This window comes from Gekko japonicus, unplaced genomic scaffold (genome assembly GCF_001447785.1).
Source record: "Gekko japonicus isolate JY-2015 unplaced genomic scaffold, Gekko_japonicus_V1.1 scaffold2113, whole genome shotgun sequence".
NCBI classification, from domain to species: domain Eukaryota; kingdom Metazoa; phylum Chordata; class Lepidosauria; order Squamata; family Gekkonidae; genus Gekko; species Gekko japonicus.
In genome coordinates, this window is record NW_015160284.1 from 268,943 (window position 1) to 290,455 (window position 21,513).

Here is a 21,513-nt window from a genome sequence, read left to right on the forward strand (position 1 = left end):
CACCCACATTACATGAAAATTGCCCCCTCCTTTTCACCAGAGACATGTGAGAGGCTATCCCCTCTCACGTGAAGGCGGATCAAATAGGCAGTGCTCCTTGGGGAACCCTTTTTGTGCAGCTTTGGTGGGACAGCTGACTCTGTTCTTGTGCCTCCAAGGAGAGGGGGAAGGGAGGATATAGTAGCCCCATGGCCCCCTGATCTGCAGAAATGCGCTATCCCCCCCCCATGGCTCTTATAAAGAAGGCCATTACATTTGGAAATAAGGGGACAGACCTGGGATTGCCAACATTACCGCTCTGCAACTCGTCATCTTCTTCGTCCCCTTGAGCATTATCGGCACAATCACGCCTAGCTCGATGAACCCCATTGAACCATAGGTCTCGGGGTGCGCCATGTGCAGGATTAGGCTCTGCTCACCGCTCTGCAACTCGTCATCTTCCTTGGCCCCTTGAGCATTATCGGCACAATCACGCCTAGCTTGATGAACCCCCACTGAACCATAGGTCTCGGGGTGTGCCATGGGGCTCTGCTCGCCATTCCCATCTTAAAGCATAGAGTGGCCAGTGGACTCCAAAATGGCCACTGAGGCTGGTGCAAGCTCCGTAAATGCTGCAGGGGTGTGCAGCTGTTTGGCGCGCTTTGGAATGCCATCCTCGCCTTGCTCTGCTGGTTGAACGTCGGCCACCGCCACAGCCTCCATCTCTGGAGTGGAGATAAATCCATTGCTATCCTCTCTTAATGCCATGGAAGGTGGTCTGTGAGATCCCCCTCCCATTAAGAGTGCAACCGGCCCGGCAATGCTCAACCTCCAAAGGGAGGGGGGAGAAAAGAGGATAACATATAGGAAGGAAGAAGAAAAGGATTTCCCCCCTTAAGTTTCTTCAGAGAGAGGGAACAGCAAAGATGGAAGGAGAAAGTGAAAGTAAGTTAACTCAGAAAGATAGGGTTAGGCAGAGCCTGAGGCAGGAAAAGAACTGAGCCTAGGGTGACTCCCACTACAGGAAACAGGAAGTAATTGAAATTAATCCTGCTTCCCTAAGTGATGGATGGGAATCACCCACAAGATGCCCTCTACCTCAGAGGGAGAATTGCAGCTAGTGCAGACTGCATGTGTGGGCTCACATTTGGCCGGTGCTGCACCAGCTACACTAGCTGACAATAGAGTACCGGATCCAGTTCAAGGTTCTAGTATTAACTTTCAAAGCCCTATAGCTAGGCACTGGGATATCTTCGGAACCGTCTCTCCCCATATGTGCCTCATAGAGTGTTACGCTCAACTGACCAACATCTTCTGGTTATCCCTGACCCCAACTAGGGCCAGGACTTTTTCTGACCTGGCCCCAGCCTCGTGGAACAACCTCCCACTTGATATCAGGGCCCTGTGGGATTTATTGCAATTCTGCTGGGCCTGCAAAATGGAGCTGTTCCACAGGCCTTCGAATGAGGCAGTGGACATCCAAATCCAACTCTGGCCTCCCCTGCTGATAATGCTGGCCTCTGTCCAGCCCAAACTGAGCATCACTGTCAAGGCGAATCCACTCTGATTGCTGTTTTTGTTGTTATAATACTAATATTAATGTTATAATTAATTTTATAATACTAATAAATTTTAATTACCTAAATTATACTGTTATTTGTGTGACTTGTAACCCACCCTGGGCCCACCTGCAGGGAGGGCGGGATAAAAATAGAATTAAATAATAAATAAAATGAGATACTGTTCTTTATGCTTGCTGAAAGTGTGGTGGTGGGGGAAGAGATCAATTTGGTTTTACTTTCACTTGCAGTCTGAGATAAAGAATTTTAGCTTTGATTTTGATCTGCACAGCCAGTCAGGTAAATTCACATATGTCCTTATGATTTCTATCCTCCCTCAACCCCCTTTACAAACCAATAAAACTCTTGTACACTCTCACAAGACCTAGGGATACTGACGACAAAAACTAGTTTTTCTCTGAAACTGCCAAGCTTGCCTAATACTGTTACTGACCATGGCTACCATTCACTACTAGTTTAATGAAACAACCTTTAGGGGGAAAATTGTGCAAAAACATAAAGTTCTGGAAAATTTAAGTTCGTAAGAAGCCAAAAATGCTTTAATACACAAGTCAGTTGCTATGGGAGGACGGTGTGCAAATCTGAAGATTTCAGAGAATTGTTCTTGCTTACAGAAAACTCCCCTACAGTCCTATAATCACTTATTTTCTACTACTACTCTACAAATCTAAAAATTATTAAAACTGTGAAATTATTAAAAGAAATGTTGTTTTGTACTCCTTTAGATAAAGCTACAAAGGAAGAATAAGGCTGCATTCAAATGTAATGACAAACTTTATGGGAATAAGCCTTTGCAGTCCTCGTAATTGTGAACTCCACCCCTCTCAACATATTTTAGGAACTGAAGACTTCCTCGACTGTTAGACCACACTTTGAAATTTCACTTTGAATTACAAACTAGGGTTTGTTACTTTCCAGTCCAGCCTATAATGAACTATGGCTTACAGCTATGTATGAATGTAAAGTCAAATAGTATCTGATGCTTAATTTTGAGGAACCTTAACTCAAAGATGAGACAAAGTAAGGACAAGGCAGGACTCAGTTACAGTTGTCTCTTAAAATCAAGGATTTGTTTCAATACAAAGCTGCACAGTGCTTATTCTTGAAACAGTCTGTAATTTAAGCAGACATGTGACCTATTCATGCCAAACAGTGGCTTGTACTCAGTGCGAGAATGCAAAGACACTGTGTTGCAGTAGTTTTCTTCCCTAGCCCTGCTAGAAAGCATTCTGCTTGCATACAATTTTCACAGAACATTAATTTCACCTTTTTTGTGTATATCTCAAAGTTTGCAAGCAACTCTTCTCTCCTCCCCAGAAATTCCAAGTGGAAAACAGGCTTGCATGTATATTTCATTTTAAGCTAATGGCAAAAAGCTGTTGGGAGCAGAGACAAAATGGGTGCAAGAACAGACCAGCATGACCAGCATGGCAACACCACGACGAACACAAAATGGCCACACCTGCAAATTTTGGTACAACTTTAAATGCAACTAAGAAATTTTTACATAACTTTTTAAACATTCCATTTTCTAGTAGAAAGTTGGTATGGTACAGTAGTGACAGGACTGGGTTTCAAATCCCCATTTGCTAGGAAATTTACCTCATACAGTTGTGAAAAGCACTTACAGAAAGGGAAGAATTCAAATACAAATGTAGATGTATTTGTTAAAAAGCTGGCCTCAGAATGTGAAAAACCTGACAGGGAAGAGAAACCCTAGCATCTAAGTATTGTGGGAGTGTCAGCTGTGTATGTGACTTCATGATGCCAAATTGCCTAAATGAGATAGCAACCAGCTTCACTGACAACAAAACCATCCCATTCCACACTAGTTCAACAAGTTGATCAGCAATCTCCCTAGAAACAGGGCTGTTAGTTTAACAGAGAGCAGCTGTTTTAGTCTTGCTTGCTCACTGGCACACTTGGCATGCAGCTAGTTCCATTGTCTCATGTATCAATTATTGAAACTCCCTGCTAGATCAGTAACATGATACTGTGGGCCTAACAAAAGGCATACAAGAGTGGTAATTAAAGAGCCAGTGGAAAGAATGTTTATAATTGAAAGAAAGGCTTCATCACTTACGTAAAAACTACCAGAATAAGATAAAGATGGCAATATACTTTAAACAAATATCTTACTGGAATTTCTAATACCTTATGTTATTACCTGCATTCTCATTAAGAAATGCAGTTTTAAAATCTACTTAGAGGAGTTAGTAGTTGTAAGGTTACAAAGCTTCAGAACCTTGCAAATACATTTTCAGAGGCTGATCACATGTCCTCTGCTCCATTTATTCAATGCCTCCCCCCTGCTGGGGAAGACGAATATCATACCACACCCCCACACACACAGCTTGTAAGAAAGTTAAAAGGAGGGGGAGATGAAGCTTGGTAGCAAAAGACACATTCATGTGTTTACTCCCTATTTTCATAAATTAAAACAAACATCCACAACAATGGGTGCAGCTAATGTTTCACCTTAAGAATTTATCTCAACAGAAAAATAGTTGATTATTCAAACCTTGCAGAAAGCTGAAGGGGGAGGAATGAATGTGCTGTAGACAAGTCAAGCTTCTGAACTTTAAATCATTTTATTCATAAGGAAAATCTAAGAAACTTTTATTCAAGTAGTCTTACACTTTGTAGCTCGTAGTCTATTACACACATCTAACATTAAGCATGTGACTATACTTTTTTGGCCTCAATTTATAAACATACACAAAAGCTCACCACCGTCTTAGATAAAAAACAAGAACCTGGGTTGAAGCCAAAAGTTCTCTGGCAGAGTTCAGCAGACTAAAGTAAAGAGGAACTTTTGGTGAATACTGCCTACCCTATTACTAGCAGAAGTTATTTACTTGGAAGGAAAATTACTTTTGGAGTGAACCCCCTGCCCTTTAGACTGATGTAAACGATTTATATACTGCCAAACCTCAATACAAGCTCATTTGCCTATAAGGAAATGCAAAGTAATGTGCAGCTTAATTAGCATAGGCATTGCCAACAATGATCAGTTGTAATATATCATTTTTGTTAAACTAAGAATTGTTCCATTTGTTCAATTTAACGTATTTTGTTCAAAATAATATATTTTTTGTTACAGAACAGCAGAGCCAACTGGTCTCAAACGATGGCTACTGTAGCCCTATGCAGAAGTCTAATCCATATGTTCACTTACCACACAGGGAAGGAGAGTGTACAAGTGGTGTGCAAAGAGCAAACACGTGCAGGAAGTACCCACACTTATGCCCTCTCCACATGATCAGCAACTCCGCTTTCAGAATATTCAAAATGAGAAAAAACTTCAGGTTTCCTTTCCCCTCCAGTACTGGTTCCCTAACTTGCTCACAGTTCTGAGCCTTGGGTGTTTCCACGAGGAATCATGTGTACCTATGCTGCTGCATAATGTAAATAGCCATTTGTTGTTTCAGCACAAAACTGTAATTTCAATGTCTGGGAATGCCATTTGTTTTGTAATATTGAATGATTTAACTGGTGAAAAGCCTCTCTAAGAAACAGTTTTCAAATCAATCACATTTCTTAACTGCACCCCACATTATAATCAGTATTTGATAGAGATGTATGTAGTGAGTGTTCACGTGATTCAAATTCTCTACAGCCAGCAAAGCAGTTTATTTGGAAAACAAGCAATTACCGTCCATAACATTTTTTTAAGGTGGAGAGAGTTCTGTTATGGAGAGATGTTTCCGAAATACTGGGAGAAATGCTGCATGCTCCACTTTACCATTATGTCACTTGCTTAAGCCTTAGATCAACTCTGGCTTTAGTTGAACATGTGCACTAAAGCCTCAAGCCCTATGGTGACATCCTATCCATGTGTTCACTCACTTCATGGGAAAAAAGAGCAAGTAAGAGTGTGCTGGCCCCACCCTGCCTCCCTGAAACTGCTAAATGGTCTGCCCAGGGTGAAAGTGCCCATGCACACACCCTCTCCCTGTTAAGTTTTTTCAGACTGGCTGCTTGGAGAACAACTGAGCATTATATTCATGATGAAAAATCTTAAAATATTTCATTAGGATATTTAGTGAAGTTCTGGAATACACAGGACAGTTTAAGTGTACAGACAAGATTGAAGGAAAACGTATGGCCTGTTCCACAGATTAAAGATGCTTTGGTAACAATGCTTGTCACTAACTTGACACTGTTAAAAGTTCAAGGCAGGCATAACAAAGACTGTAGGATTCTACTGACAGAGAAACAATGGCTTTAGACAAGTATTCTAGGAAAGCTAAGGTTTCCCTAGAAACTTCTTTAGGAACGCTAGAATGAGAAGACTATCATTACCAGACAAGTTACCCTGAAAGACTGCTTGTCAATTATTATTGATTTTACCCTGAATTAAAATAATTCAATTCATGCAGGTGGACCCCATCAAGATTGCCAAATACTTATATAAAATGAGTGTCATGCTAGTACCTGCCCTTGGACAACTTGCTATGCACTTAAATTTCACGATAGGCATGCCACCAGGATTCCTTTTTTGAGAAGACAGGAAGTTTTGAAATCGCATGGTCTCTGGCCGGAATGAAAGAGTAGCAACACACAGAAAGACTTGGAGGATCTATATTGATTATCAGAAGTGAAGACACTTGTTAGCTCACTTTTTAAGGAGTTTATATATAAAAACTATATTAGAATTTTTTTAACTAATTAACCTGTAGACACAATTTTGATTGAATATAGTCAAAAGTTACTAAAAATCTACATTGGAAGTGAACACAAGCATCCCAAAGAATTTGAAATGCCAGCAGGTCAATACTTGACAGAATTTGTATTTAAACAATGTAATGCAAGGAATATTAGGATGTTTTACTGACATGACACCATATCCACCTCAAAAAGTGCTTTTAAGTGATCATGCCTGGGAAGAAAGAATGGAGATTCTCGGTTTGCTTCCCACAACTGATCTAGACACCTTTAGACATTTATCTGCTATTTTGATATATTTATTGCTTTACAACTGTTGACCATATAACCTTAGCTTGTTATTTAGTTCTGACTTTGCATATCTTAAACATCATCATGTTACATGTTAATTTGCTGTTACGTCCCTGTCTATAAGTTTGAACCTTACCTGCCATTACATTGTATTTGAAAAAGTGTGCTTTGCACACAAAATCTCATACCTTGAATAAGCCTTTGTTGTTCTTAAAGGTGCCACTGAACTCTAAATTTGTTCTATTTAAGAAGTATCTATTTGTTCTTTTTAAGAATTATCAGCCCTGAAAACAAGCCTATTTCAGAGTGATGAAAATATCAAGTATTTATGACAGATTTACTTTGCATCTGGGAATTAACCTGAAGATAGGCAAACAAAATTCTGATTAACATAAGTTGTTACTGGTAGACTCATGAATGTCTACACCAAAAAAATTACACAGCAAAAAGCCAAAAAAGTTCGACACGTACTCGAATACAGCATAAATAGTTGTCAAGTTCATCTGAATAGCACTCTTGTCTATCACTCCCTGTATTAATGAGAGGATATGTTAATCTGCAAACACTCACTGAGTCGGGGGAAAGCAGAGAGGCAACATAGGAAACTATTTGTAATGAGTGGAAGGCAAGGCACTGAACTGCATTGTCCTACAAGAGAATATCCCCAAGGAGTTATGGGAACTACAGAGATTTGAAATCTTGGCTTACCAGGGCATAAAGGTAAAGGTTCCCTTGCTCGAAAGCCAGTCGAGTCCGACTCTAGGGTTGCGGTGCTCATCTCAGTTTCAAAGCCGAAGAGCCAGCGCTGTCCGAAGATGTTTCCGTGGTCATGTGGCCGGCATGACTAAACACCAAGGCGCACGGAATGCTGTTACCTTCCCACTGAAGCAGTACCTATTTATCTACCTGTAATTTCTTGCTTTCGAACTGCTAGGTTGGCAGGAGCTGGAACTAGAGACAGGAGCTCACTCCGTCATGCGGCAACTCGGGTCTTGAACTGCTGAACTACTGACCTTCCACAGCCTGCAGTTCAGCGTCTTAACCACTTGAGCCACCGCAGCTCCACTACCAGGGCATACAGTATCTATATAAAGTATCTGAGGTAGGGGCTTAAGAAGAAGAAACAGTTGCATGCAACACCTGAGCCCAAGCCCCTCCCCCCAAATAAGTATTTTATGTTGAGAGAGAGACTGTGCCTTTGCTACTTGAACAGCTCCTATGGTACTGGACTCAAATTATGCATACCGATCTCTTCTCCAAAGGAAACTTTGGCCTGCTTCTGGGCATCGTAAAAGATGGGAAGAAACTTTGGGAACATGCTTCCTTTGAGCCGAATATGCCCCTTTAAACATGATGTTTAGCCCTTGACCGATAAGCACCACCAATTTTATTTCCAAATCAATGTAGCTACGAAAACACTGTGCAGTAAATGCACTGACCTGGTTAATAAAGTGATTGCCAGATGTCAGCACTATAATATTCTACATGGTTCTACGACGGTGAAGTCTAAGAAATTTATTGGCTGAGCTGCTCTGATGCCATGACATTTTCTAACTAGTCAGGATGAACATGTTCGCAAAACACAAAAGCCATTATTCCTCCCCTCCCGCACCTCTCACGAAACAAAATGTGTGCTGCACAGCATCCCAACCACACTCAAAAATAATACAACAATTTAGCAGGAAGAAAAGTCCATCCACTTCTGAAATTGTCAAGGGAGGGGAATTATCCACAATCATCCTGGGGAGGATAGACAAGCATGTACCTAGCCCCCATCCCTAACACTAATTGCTGCTACACCACAAGAGGAATGAATGGCACTGCTTAATCTCCCATTCTGAGCCCACTTCAGACATTACTTTAGAATGCCACTACTACCAAAATAAGCAACTACATATACTAGCCACTTGAAGAACTGCTAATGTGAAATGACTCCATGTGATTTGGACAATTTCAGCCCACAAAGTATCAAATCCCTCAGGAATGTTTCAAACTGCATGAGCTGCAGCACAAATACTGGTTCATGCTCATGTGACTGTGTGGCCTTACTGCTAAAACATGAAAAGAAAGCTAAAGTTTCTCTTTAAGTTTAATCAGATCTCATAAGGCTTCCAGCCTGAGTGCTCTTTTATACATTCTGCTGCTCTTCACCATGGTACAAGGCAAGTGTCTCTGCATGTTTACAGATTACTTCTGCTAAACCCTTGAGCCGGAAGTTAAAGTTTCCAGCCTCTGTGGACTGCACCCCTGCTAGGCCTCAGCTATCAATCTTCTTCTGAAGGGAAGCAATCTAGACTAGACAGAGAGGATGCTGCTTAGAAGAGCAGAGGTTCTGAGGGAACCACTCTTCCATCCTTAGCTTTCCCTGAAAGGTGTGGTTAAGAGTGTGGGGTATGTTATTAGACCCCAATCTCCTACTGGAGAAACAGGTTGCTACAGTGACTAAAATGTGTTTTCTTAGCTGCACCTGCACCATCAATTATCGTCTTGGACTAGACAACCTGGCTGCCCTGGTCCACACTATAGTAGCCTCAAGGCTTGACTATGGGAACATACTCTACCTGGATCTGTACTCAAGGTCAAGCAAATATACAATTACTTTAAAATGCAACACCTGCTTATAGTTGGAAGAGCCCACAGAGCTCACATTACCTAAATTTTTTCACATTTACCTTTGTTTTTGGTTGAGTTCACATGCTGGTGCTCATCTTCTGAGCCCTTCATAATGAGGGACTCACAAAACAAAGACTGCTTCACCATGTATGAACCCAAATGCCGGATCCAGTCATTACAACAGGGTTTTTTTTACTATTCCCCTTCTGAACTAAAGTGGGGACAACTGCAGTCTGTTCACTGGTGTTTTTTTCATCTCACAGCCCCCATTTTATGTTTCAGCCTCTCTGAAACATGAAATAAGCATTTTCATTTATGGCTTTCAAAATAGACTGTGCAACCAAACTTTTTAATAGGGCATTTGGAGTTTAAGAAGTACACTAATATGAAACTTTAGCATTCTTCTTGTGAACCTTGTTGATGGTTTTTGGTGTAATTTTTAAATGTATTTGGATCCTATGCCATTATCCACCCTGGATCCCCAGACTACTGGGAAAAGGGCAAGTTATAAAGATGAAATCATCCAAGCAGAAGCAAAGCACCATGACATGTAAATAATTCCTAAGTAATTTCCTGACTCAGACATTTTAACTGCACAAAACCATTTTAACCGCACAAGACAAAATCAAATTCATGCCCTTCATAAACCCTGAGAGGGACTGTATGTGCCTTGAACGTTCAGGTTGTTACTCATTACAAACTGCAGTTCATGACATGAGTGTTAATTATGCTGCCATACTCGTTTCATTTTTGTTGTGTGCCACTTTTAGTAAATACAGCCAATTAATATGTCTCAGGTCAGCTTTAACACACATGCCCTCTCATAGATCTGTGCTCTCATCCCAAGGCTGCCAGTTCCAAGTTGGAAAACTCCTGGTTTGGGGGGGGGGATGGAGCCTCAGGAAGTCTAGGGTTTGGGGAGGAACCTCAGTGGGGTATGATGCCATGAAGTCCACTCTCCAAAGCAGCCATTTTCTCCAGGGGTATGAATCTCCACTGTCTGGAGATCAGCTATGATTCCAGGATATCTCCAGGTTGGCAACCCTATCTCATCCTCAGTTCAGTCTAGAGCCTTCTTGGTCATTAGCCTGATTTTACAGAATGACCTACCAGAGGAGGTCCAGAAGGAATCACTACTACCTCCTTCTAAAACAGTTTGGCTTTTTATTTGAGACTGCCTCTGTGGGAATTGCCCTGAGGGCAGTAGTCTGGTTACAAAGTGTTTGATAATTCTTATTTGTGGATATGTTTATGTACTTGTGTTTTGTTCTTTGCCTGTTGGCATATTTTTAGCTACTAGGAAACCAAGAAAGGCAGGAGAGAAATATTTAAGTAGGCAGAACCAGTGACCTAAGATAAAAACTATTCAAGTTATGTCTTTTGAAGTTTCAGATTTCTGAAACACAAACTATTTTTAAAAACTTAATAAAAAGACTTTCCCCCCAGACAGTTATACAATAGACATTTACCCCTTCAAGCTTTTAAGGTTAATGGTGCTGCTTTTCCAGATTTTGTACTTCTATTGTCTCATTCTCCACATACTCAAGAGTGTTGACAACAGCTGTTTAGTGTTCCAACAATGCACTTCTAAACAGAGTTATACTCTTCTACTAAATCCACTGAAGTCAATGGGGTTTAGAAGGGTGTAACTTTAGTTAGGATTACACTGTAAGTGACATAACCAGGGTACTTTGATCTTCCACTGAAATGGCAGCTACAAGTCACACCCAACTACAAATTTCATCGAAAGCTCTACAGAATTCAAAAACCTTAATATACTAAACAGCAATTGTACAATGAGCAACATCTGTCAAGAGTACAGCTTATATGCTATTAAAAGTTGAGAGCACAGAGGTAGCAGAGGACTTCATCAGCACTGGAATTCAAAGACCACTAAAAATGGTTGTAATTTGGTTTTTAAAAGTCTGCACAGCACTAGAATGCAACATTTCAGATGTTCATTAATTTTAAGAGATGGGTTCTGAGACACCACTACAAGTCATAAAGACCTAAGAGGAAAAAGTAGAAACTCGTATCTACTAGTACTAGTATTTTGTGACTCTTTTAGAAGCTGAGTGTACCAAAATTTTTATCTTTCCTGGCTCCCCAGCCCATCATACACATCCCCCATATCACTTGGAAAACGTCTTGAGGGTTGAGGAACTCTTGGAAATACAACGGGATGTAGAGGCCAGAAGTTCAAACATGAAATCCACAAAGCTCACAGACTATCCCTTGCACAAAGGTATCCCTAACACAAAGGTAACTTTTGGGTTTATACATGAGTATATATTACTCCTAATAATTTCTGAAGTACAGATTATATCAAGATGAATCAGAAGGAAAACAACTGTGATCCTGTAAGAATACTTACAATTCACTTCATTAAGAAAAGAGTAAGACTGAAACAGCAAGATCACAAGAAAAAGATGATGTGTGTGAACATCAATGTGTTAGCCAGAAATTGGAGAAACAAGGGGAAGGGATTAACAAGTGCATATGAAAGGACAGAAAAAGATTCCTACCTTTAAACCGACTGCTATAAGATCTGTAACAACACTGTGTGGAAAAATGGAGAAAATGGAAACATTAGAAAAGTAGTTATTGCACAGGCAGTGGTAAATAAAGCTAAAAGAAGGGAAAAGCCTAAAATGTAATGAGTTATGGAATGTTTTTTGCAAAATAAAAGGGACAGTTTAGTAACACAGTAAGAGAAAGAAGTTTAGTTAGAACATGTAATATAGCACTGATTCTTTAGATGTGTTCATGAAACATGAAAAAATAGCTTTTCATCTGTCTGCCACATACACAAAGCAAAATTCTGCTGATTAAAAAAACACAATATGGTCACAGATACAAATGGAGTGTAAAAGTACCTCAGTGAGTATCTCATTACTTTTGTACTGTTTTTATGCTTTCTTATAAAAACTATGTATTCCACATTATCATCCTTGAGGGTGATAGAGTTCAGACAAGTAAAGAGAACTGTCCTATTTCATCCATATTTCTTTCTGAAACTCTGAGCATCCTCTGTCCATATGCTGGATTACCACTGTCATAGAGTTACTTTCTAGAGAGGAAAGTAGTCATCTTTATGGTATGCAAAAAACAGATGGAGACGGTCTTTCATGAAGGATGTTCCCATGAATAAACAGGACAGAGCTAGATTTTAAAGCAAACTGGGGTGCCAGGCTTTAAGGGCTATCTGTTCAACAATCCACTCAACAGCTGAAACAAGAGTACACAGTAAAGGATGACAGCTAAACATTCTAATGTGGTCACCTACTAGTGCAACTCTTGGTAATATAGGTTAGATCCATATTAGTGAGTAGTACCCTTATTTTTTATTAAAACTGATAAATTCCTTTATACTTTGGAGAAAGATATTTGCTTCTATCTATATACGTGTCATGAAGAAATATAGATTTACAGATCCTTGTGTTAAATGCAATCCCCTAATATGATATGTGTGCCGCATGATGGAGTGAGCTCCCGTCTCTAGTTCCAGCTCCTGCCAACCTAGCAGTTCAAAAGCAAGAAATTGCAAGTAGATAAATAGGTACCACTTCAGTGGGAAGGTAACAGCGTTCCGTGCTCCTTGGTGTTTAGTCATGCCGGACACATGACCACGGAAATGTCTTTGGACAGCACTGGCTCTTCGGCTTTGAAATGGAGATGAGCACCGCAACCCTATTTTTATTTATTTATTTATCGTTCAATTTATTACCCCGCTCGAACCCATGCTAAGGGGTCTCTGAGCGGCTTACACTTTGAATCTCATACCTAATCTATGGCCACAGAACACAGGGTGGGGGGCAACCCTAGAGTTGGATTAGACTGGCTTTCGAGCAAGGGAACCTTTACCCTTTAATATGATATGGAGAAATAACACAGGCCAGTCATGTATCCAATTGTGAAATAAGCTACGTATGCAATGTATTCAAGAACTGAACAAATTGGAGGGGCTGCCAAAGACTCAGATGCCACTTGATCTAGGGCTGGCCCTGTGGATAGGACTGTAGTCTTCTCCAAGAAAGAAGAAATATTCCTGAGCACCTAAGCACAGTAACATTAATAAATGTCAAGCAGGACATGTGACTAAACAACTACAGCTTAGATATCATTATGATTGAGAAAATTCAGTTGTCTAAAAATAAGGAGAATTACCAATCAATTTAGATACATTTTGTTATATATCAAGCTACTTCAGTGCACAGATATCGTAACTATCCCATCTAGAGAAAACAATCTGCCTCCATATGTACAATTCAAGAAGACATATACATAAACTGCTGTTTCAAACCATACTTAAGTTTACCTTTCTCATACGTAACACTTTAGACTGGTCCACTGAGTAACTAGCCAACAGTACTATTTCCGTATCATAATGCACAGCTTCACAGGCCAAAGAAACATATTTTTTGCTAATGAGCAGAAGTCAAATTTTGAATCCATGGAAGTCAGTTTGGGAGACAGCGACAGAAAAGGAAAGCAGCCAGGGCAGGAGAGTAAAAGGGCAGTATACAGCAATTCACTTCCCAGATTGCATCTCAACTTTTATGAATACTGTGCCTAACAATATTTACCATGCTAACAACATATACTCGTGCATCCATGTGCATATAAATAAGCAAAAAAGGCAAACAAGGAGAAAGTGGAAGATCAGACTACAAATGTTTGTGTACAATAAAGGTATGTCAAGTACTCAGGGAAGATCTTAGAGAAAGCTGCTGAGGAGACAATGGCTTGTCAGAGAAACTGCGTTCAAATACAGCCATTAAGAGGATACCACAATACACTGCAGGACTTTAAAATTGTTAAACAACAAATTTACACGAAGGGAAGGGAAGCATCCATTTCAAAGGTGGTAATGCAAGGTACAGTACCAGATATGGCTCCACAGCAGAGTACATCTTTCTACTGCAATCTCTTTTGGAACATACAGAAACACCTTGACTTAACAAGACTGGCACCAAGAAAATATTCCAGGAGGAAATATCAGCAGCAACGCAAGAAATACAAATAAAATGGAGTATTTCAATTACAATACCTCAGCAATCCATACTAGCATCAATAACGGTGTCTGTTAAGGTAACCATGTTTGTAAACTATGTACCCATAAATTAGCTCTCAAAAAGGAAGGAAGGAAGGAAGGAAGGAGACAACCATCTGAAAAAGGGGGAATAGCAAGAAGCTTATAGGGCTGTTCTAATCACATGAAAATGACCAAGTGAAGGTGTAGATGTTACACTGTGCAAAGCAATTACTGAAGTATGGACATCTGGAAGATCTCCCAAGGAACTTCAAATGATAATAAGACTTGTAAGAGTCACTGACCCAGACACCACTGGCTACAAAGACTAATAGTTCTGATGATAACTGCCAGAAAAATGATCATAGACCTACTCAAACATAGCCATGGTCAAGGAAACAATGCATAGCGTCAATTCACCATATGCCTAACAGTCAAGACGTTGTTGTTGTTGTTCAGTCGCACAGTCGAGTCCGACTCTTCGCGACCCCATGGACCAGATCACGCCAGGCCTTCCTGTCTTCTGCCGTCCTCTGAAGTTGGCTCAACTTCATGTTTGTTGCATCTATGACACTGTCTAACCATCTCATCCTTTGCCATCCCCGTCTTCTTTGACTTTCAATCTTTCCCGGCATCAGGGTCTTCTCCAGTGAGTGCTCCCTTCTCATTTGGTGGCCAAAGTATTTGAGCTTCAGTTTCATTATCTAGCCTTCCAGGGAACAGTCAGGGTTGATTTCTTTTAGGATTGACTGATTTGATCTTCTTGCAGTCCAAGGGACTCTCAAGAGTCTTCTCCAGCACCATGTCAAGACAGTCAAGACGTAGGAAGATCTATTTAATGCTACCTTGAGTTCCTGGAAGGGTGGCGTAAAAATGTGTCAGATGTTCAGGGGGAAAAACAGCTCACTTGACTATGTGTTTAGGACTCTAGAGTCTAGACAGTTTATCTACAAAAAAGTTGTTTCTGGCGACTTGCATAACTAGCTTTTATCTGTATAACTTCGTTCATATCAGCACATGAATGGATATGTTTAGAAGAATGAAACATTTAAGGAATTTCAGCCATCAGTGTTTTGGCATTCATTGGTTGCATCTGATAGCTGCTTCACTTTTAGAAAAAAAATGTTTATTCCACATGGAAATCTAGATTACCTTTTAAAAAATCTGTCACCCTACTTTAGAACCACAATGAATACCAATGATTTTGCTAGTAGTATGAGCAAGTACAAGTTAAACATGTGATACCTTGTTACAGTAATACCATTCTGCAGCATGTAATACATTACATATACTCCTAAATGATTTACCCGGCTATGAATCTTAACAGAAACACTTCCATCTGTTTGTGAATGTCTCACTACAACTGGCTCCACGATGCTATTCACCATTTAAAAGACCAAACTCTTCTTGCCTGATAAATGTGAAATCTATCATGCATACCTTTTGTCTTACAGCCAACTCCTAAACATATTCACTTGGGAGAAAGAAAGCACTGCTTAGTTCATGCTGTTCTTCAACTTATTTGGAGCTGTCAACATTGACATATTTACCATAGGTGAGTGTGGGAAGAAGTCGAGAACAATATTTATTGCTGCATATCAGAACAGTTAAGTTTTCCCAGTTTGAGTGCTTTTTAAAAAAGTTCTGTTGACTATTTTTATTTCCTGTTCTAGTTGCACTAATCAAGATGTGGACACTAAACTTGTATTTGGAAGTCAGAGCTCTAAATAATACAGGCCAGCCATGGGGAAGGGGGGGTTATAAACAGAATGTTGCTAGGGAAGCCTCTTGGCATGCCAGGTATGGCCGTTTCTGTTATCTCTCTGCTGGAGAGCAGTTGACTTACAGCTCGTGAGACAAATAAAATATTCTTATTTGGAGTCTCAATTACATGAAAACTCTGATGTTAGCACCAGTATGAAGTCCCATTTCCAAACAATTAGTTATTACTGAACAGGATTCTTTTTTAGTATTTACTGTTTTTCCTTTTTATACTTCTGTGTGGTTGGGTAGTCTGAGAAAGTGAGTTCTGCGAGGCTTTATAATCAGGTTTATGGCTGATACTTGAATTTATCTCTTCCCCCTCTTTCCAACGTGTGTTGTATAGGAGATAGAATGCTGAGCCGGCATTCCACCCTCTACACACAGTAGTTTCTAAGCTTTTTTGGGGGGAGGGGGGAGTTTAAAACAACTAACGATACTTGAATAAACCTGTATTATTTATAAAATGGTGACTACTTAAGCTTTCCTTCACTGATGAGAAGATCAAGTTGAAATGAACAGTACAGTTGTGAGCTGACTATCAGAAGTCCTCAAATCACCTTTACTGAGGCTTTAAAGGTAAAGGTTCCCCCCTTGCTCGAAAGCTAGTTGAATCCGACTCTAGGGGGTGGTGCTCATCTTAGTTTCCAAGCAGAAGAGCCAATGCTGTCTGAAGACGTTGCCATGGTCATGTCGCTGGCATGACTAAACGCCGAGGTGCACAGAATGCTGTTACCTTCCCACCAAAGCAGTACCTAGAGGCTAAGCAACAGATCTACTGGAAATTCTTTATCTAACTGATAGCCACTTGTAGTGAACCATCAATACACTTTATTCATATCTTTCTAAAAGAAAAACATAACTTACATCAGGTGTCTTCTGAATTTTATAACAAAGGACTTTAAATCTCATACACTTCATGAAGACTCTCGATTGATGTAACTACTTCTGACCTATATTGTTCAACCCAGCCAACTGACATATGGCACACTTTCCCTCAAAAGTATTTTGGCAATATTCCCTTCAATCATTCAGGCAAAGTAGAATGAAATGCAACTGTTGCACAGCATGTAAATACTCAGAACATATTAAAATGAGTCCTAAACACTGTTTTCATGCATTCTAAGACCTCCATTACACAACCAATTCTCACTCACATCATGGTACACATGAACCTGCCTTATACTGAACCAGGATCACTGGTCCATGAAAGTCAATATTGTCTACTCAGACTGGCAGATCTTCAGGGTCTCAAGCAGAGGTTTTTCACATCGCTTACTGCCTTGGCCTTTTAGCCTGGTACAATTATAGTACAGGGTATAATTCAGGGCCTTTATTAACTAATATTAAGATCCATACCCAATAGAAATATACAGATATTGAAGCTAAAGTAGTAACCACACTGTGCATTGATAAGCACATCTACACCTTTGGAACCAATCAATTACAGGTTTCTCGTTTTTTCTCCAAGGTGCTCAGTGTGGCATACATTGCCCTCCCCTTCTCCATTTACTCTCCCAACAAACGCATGAAGTAGTTTAGCCAGAGCAAATAACTGGCTCAAAGTCACCCAGTGAGTTTCACAACAGTGAAAATTTGAACCCACGTCTGCCAAGTCCTAGTCTGATACACTAACCATTGCACCTCACTGTTCCTTTACATAAGGTTAATTCATTCCATCATAACTACACGAAGAGGTAGTGTTATATTACTCCCATTTTACAGACAGCAACTAAGCAAAACCAGGTACTTTAAGACATACAACTTTGTACCTAAAATTTGAATGTTACCTTCCAAGTCCAAGTCCTGCACTGTAACTGTAAGAGTATATAACATTCCAAACAGATACTCCCAGAGACCAGACACTTGTCTTAAGAACCTTTGATTCTCCTACCTCAAGTAAGTCATCTGCCCAATACATTTGGAGGAAAAATGCCTGAAATGCATAGAAAGAATTAAGGCAGAAAACAGATGCAGGTCTAATTACATTAGGTTTTGTATGGGCTCAGCAATGTCACATCCACAAGACTGGCAGGCAGAAACTTCATCTTCTGCAAAATACTGGGTATTTCCTTGAAGATTATACACAATACACAATCTGTGCTGAAAACCTGTTTTTATAAATCTAGAGCAAAAATCTTAATTGCATTCAGTACATAGCTATATTTACTTTTGAATTAGAAATGTAAGTTTCACTAAAATTAATATACTTGCTTTGCCTTTATAACTGCATGCAGGTTGTAACATGAACCAATTTGGTTTAACAGATGTTAAACACAATTGGTCAAGCTCCATTCCTAGACTTCTTACTTGATTTCATGCAGAGAAAAATGTGGTATATAAGAAATCTGCGGGTTTTGTAACTATCACATGAGAAGGCAAACATTAATTATCACTGCTTTTGTCTGAAGGCTTTGCTTGCTTATCTTTCTGAAGCGAGTAAATGTGATTAGTGACCCAGCCTAACCAGTCTAGGCTACCCATAAAAATTCTATCCACTATGACCTGCAGAATCCTTAGTGACTCAGGCAAAACACTGAAAACCACTGCTCATAAACACATATCTTAGTCCAAAATCTTGTTTTCAGAAAGGCTTCTCCACCGATGCACCAAACAAAATTAAATATATTATTCTTATGCTGTTGTTCCTCAGTCGCACAGTTGAGTCAGACTCTTATATACCACATTCTTATGCTATCATACTATATTTCTTTTGAAAGACACCATGATCAATAAAACCTGAGTTTAAGTTTCTTAAACTGAAAAAGAAATGTCAGCTTTCAGTTTAGTCACAACTTTTAAAGCCTGACTTTTTCTCCCTTCATTTCTTGCTATGCTGAACAATTTCTGAAATCAAATTATGATAATGAGACACAAAACCAACAAGGCAATTAAGTTGCTTATACCAACTTATTTGGTGAAACAGAATGCCACGCTTATGGATTTCAAAGGATTCTTGACGCTGCCAGAAAAAAATATTTCTATTCTTTCCTCTTTTTCATATAACACTAAACTGACTGTTTCAAAATATGTTACCAATATTGGAATCCTTACAATCACAATACTTCATATATTAGTTGACGAGGAAACCTCAATTGCTTCAACACAAAAAGCCATGTTTTTGCATTACTTTTTGCCCTCTTTAAGCATGAACTGTGCAAGGTTCTACATGTAATTTAATCTTTAATATTAATCATTTTACAAAAACATTTCTCTTTACTTATGACTAAGCCTAGCAATCTCAGACACAGTGCACATCCTTGGATCATGCAAAGACTTATGGGTCAAACTAGATGAGAAATCAGATCTCATTTTGTCTTAAAAAATGAATTACAGATGCATGCACCACTGATTCAGCTCAGAATATGGGGAGAGGGGCTTTCTAACCCTTCACTTCAGAATGGTTTTGCCAGCAGAAATAACACCCTCCACCCATGCCATTATTAGCTTTTAAAGGAAATAACACTTCCACAAGTATGAGCCTGCCAGATACAGAGAATGGCTGAGGTTCTGTTACGGGACCCTACTTCATCTGAAATAGGGTAGCAAATACTCACGGAACAGCCTGCATTCTCAGATTCTACCATTAACTGTGATGAGTACTACCTTGGCAGGCCTTCCAACTTATCTATTCTGAAACACTTTTGAAAAATATTATTGCTGGTACACTTACATTTTGAGACAGGGTTTTTTTGTGTTTTTTACAGATTATAGTACACCTTTGTGTTTCTATTGGTGATTAGGATCTTAGATGCCGCAGGGAGAGAGAAGTGGTGTATCAACAGTATAGAGACAAAAATAACATAGGTGAGGCATTTCTCTGAGACGCTTTGGAACACCTTGGCTTTTTAAAGACAGATCTACGATCTCCATCCTGCCCTGTTTGACCTTAAGTTACATTCCAGTTTGGAGACAGTTTGCTTAGTAATAAAAGTAGAGAAATCAGGCAACTTGTCACATGATTTAAAGTTGTCCTATCTGATCTTTGCAGCACCAAACTATTTCAACAATTTCAACCAAAGCTCCAAGCAAGCAATAAGATGCAAAGAATTTACGATAAGGTTTTAGTTAGCATTCATAATATTAACTTAGTGGGGTACTGCCTATTAGTATGAAGCAGCTTCCATCATATCACTGTAATGTTCTATTATTATTTATTACATTTATGAATCACCCCATTCCTACTATTGTAGGGCTCTGGGCAATATACATAATATTAAAAACAATCATCAAGTAAAACAAACATATTAAATTACATTGAAACAGATCACATTCTAGTCATAGGAATCATCTGAAAACTTTATACAAAGTTACTGATAAAAATAACTCCTAAAATTAGTACATTAAAACTCCAATTTATGAAGAGTCATAAGATGGTATCAAAAAAGCACACAGGAGGCATTGGCAAACACTTTGTCAGATGATAAACACTTGAGGAGCCAACATTGCTGATGGAAACACAGGGTTCAGTTTCATGGCCATGAGAGGGCAGAGTTCTAATTAATTAGTTAATGGACTTCATCAGTATCAAGTTAAGATTACAGTTGTAAGCTTCTCCAGTTGTTGCTTATGATAGTACTACACCAGACATACAGTCACTGCCTACCTTAAGGATGAAAAAAACCCTTTTTTAAAAGTTCTTCAGCTTCATTTTTAAGCACTTCAACTTAAGGAGGCGCTCTCTCTTTCCTGGTTCTCCAAACACCAGGAGGAACAGAAGCACAGTGCACTCTAACAACTAACTACCCCTTCCTGTGGCTTTCTCTCATCCTTGATGTCACTATCTCCCACCCCCCACCAAAAGGAAGAACTCGAGTGGCTTCCGGTACTGCAAAGTTTATTTCTCCCTCTCTAGAACCAGCTCGTTTAATCGAAGTCACAAATGCAGTTCCTTCACTCCACCCCCACTAATGCGCACATTACTGGTTTTCATTTCGTTGCCAGCAGATCAAAATGGAACCAGAAAAACAAAAAACCGGAGCATGCTTTCATTCAGTCCCCGCCCCCCGCCCCCCGCCTCCCCGGGAGCAGCAGCAAAACTCCTTGGTAAAAGCAGCTCACACCTATCAAGCGGCCACCGCAACAAAACGCACTATCCAGTTTTCCTCGAGACAGTCTCGCTGTTTTATTCACGCAGCGCCCCCCCCCCCCCCCAAGAGGGAAGGGAAGGAAGCGAAAGCACGCTGGGAAGGAAGAGAAATCTGTTGATCTTTCGGGAGTAGTTGTTTGTTTGTTTCAGGGTAGTTTTTTTCTTTTCTTTTTAAAGACAGGAAGGCGGGGGGGGGGAGAAGAAAAGAGCTCCAACAACAGTATGGCGTGACTTTGCTCCAAGTGCAATAAATCCGCGATGAGTTTAAGGCCAGCTCACGCCGTTGGCCAGCCATACCTGCGGGAAAAGTTACAGAGTTTCTTCCCTTCCCCCAGTCTTCCCCCTCCCCACTACAGGTCTGGGCGAAAGGGAAGGAAAACCAAGGAAAGCGGGGGAAGCTTGTTTTCTTCACCTCCCCAGGAAGCAGCTTCGGCTACAAACTCCACATGACCCCTCCTTTTTCCCCAAGGAAAGGAGAGAGAAGAGGTGAGGTGGTGGGG

At 40.0% G+C, this 21,513-nt stretch overlaps 1 protein-coding gene across 1 annotated transcript in view; it reads right to left on the reverse strand.

The window, feature by feature from the left end:
• The window catches only part of PTBP3 (polypyrimidine tract binding protein 3), a 61,868-nt gene that overhangs the window by 39,915 nt on the left and 440 nt on the right, over positions 1-21,513 (reverse strand). The window lies entirely within an intron of this gene.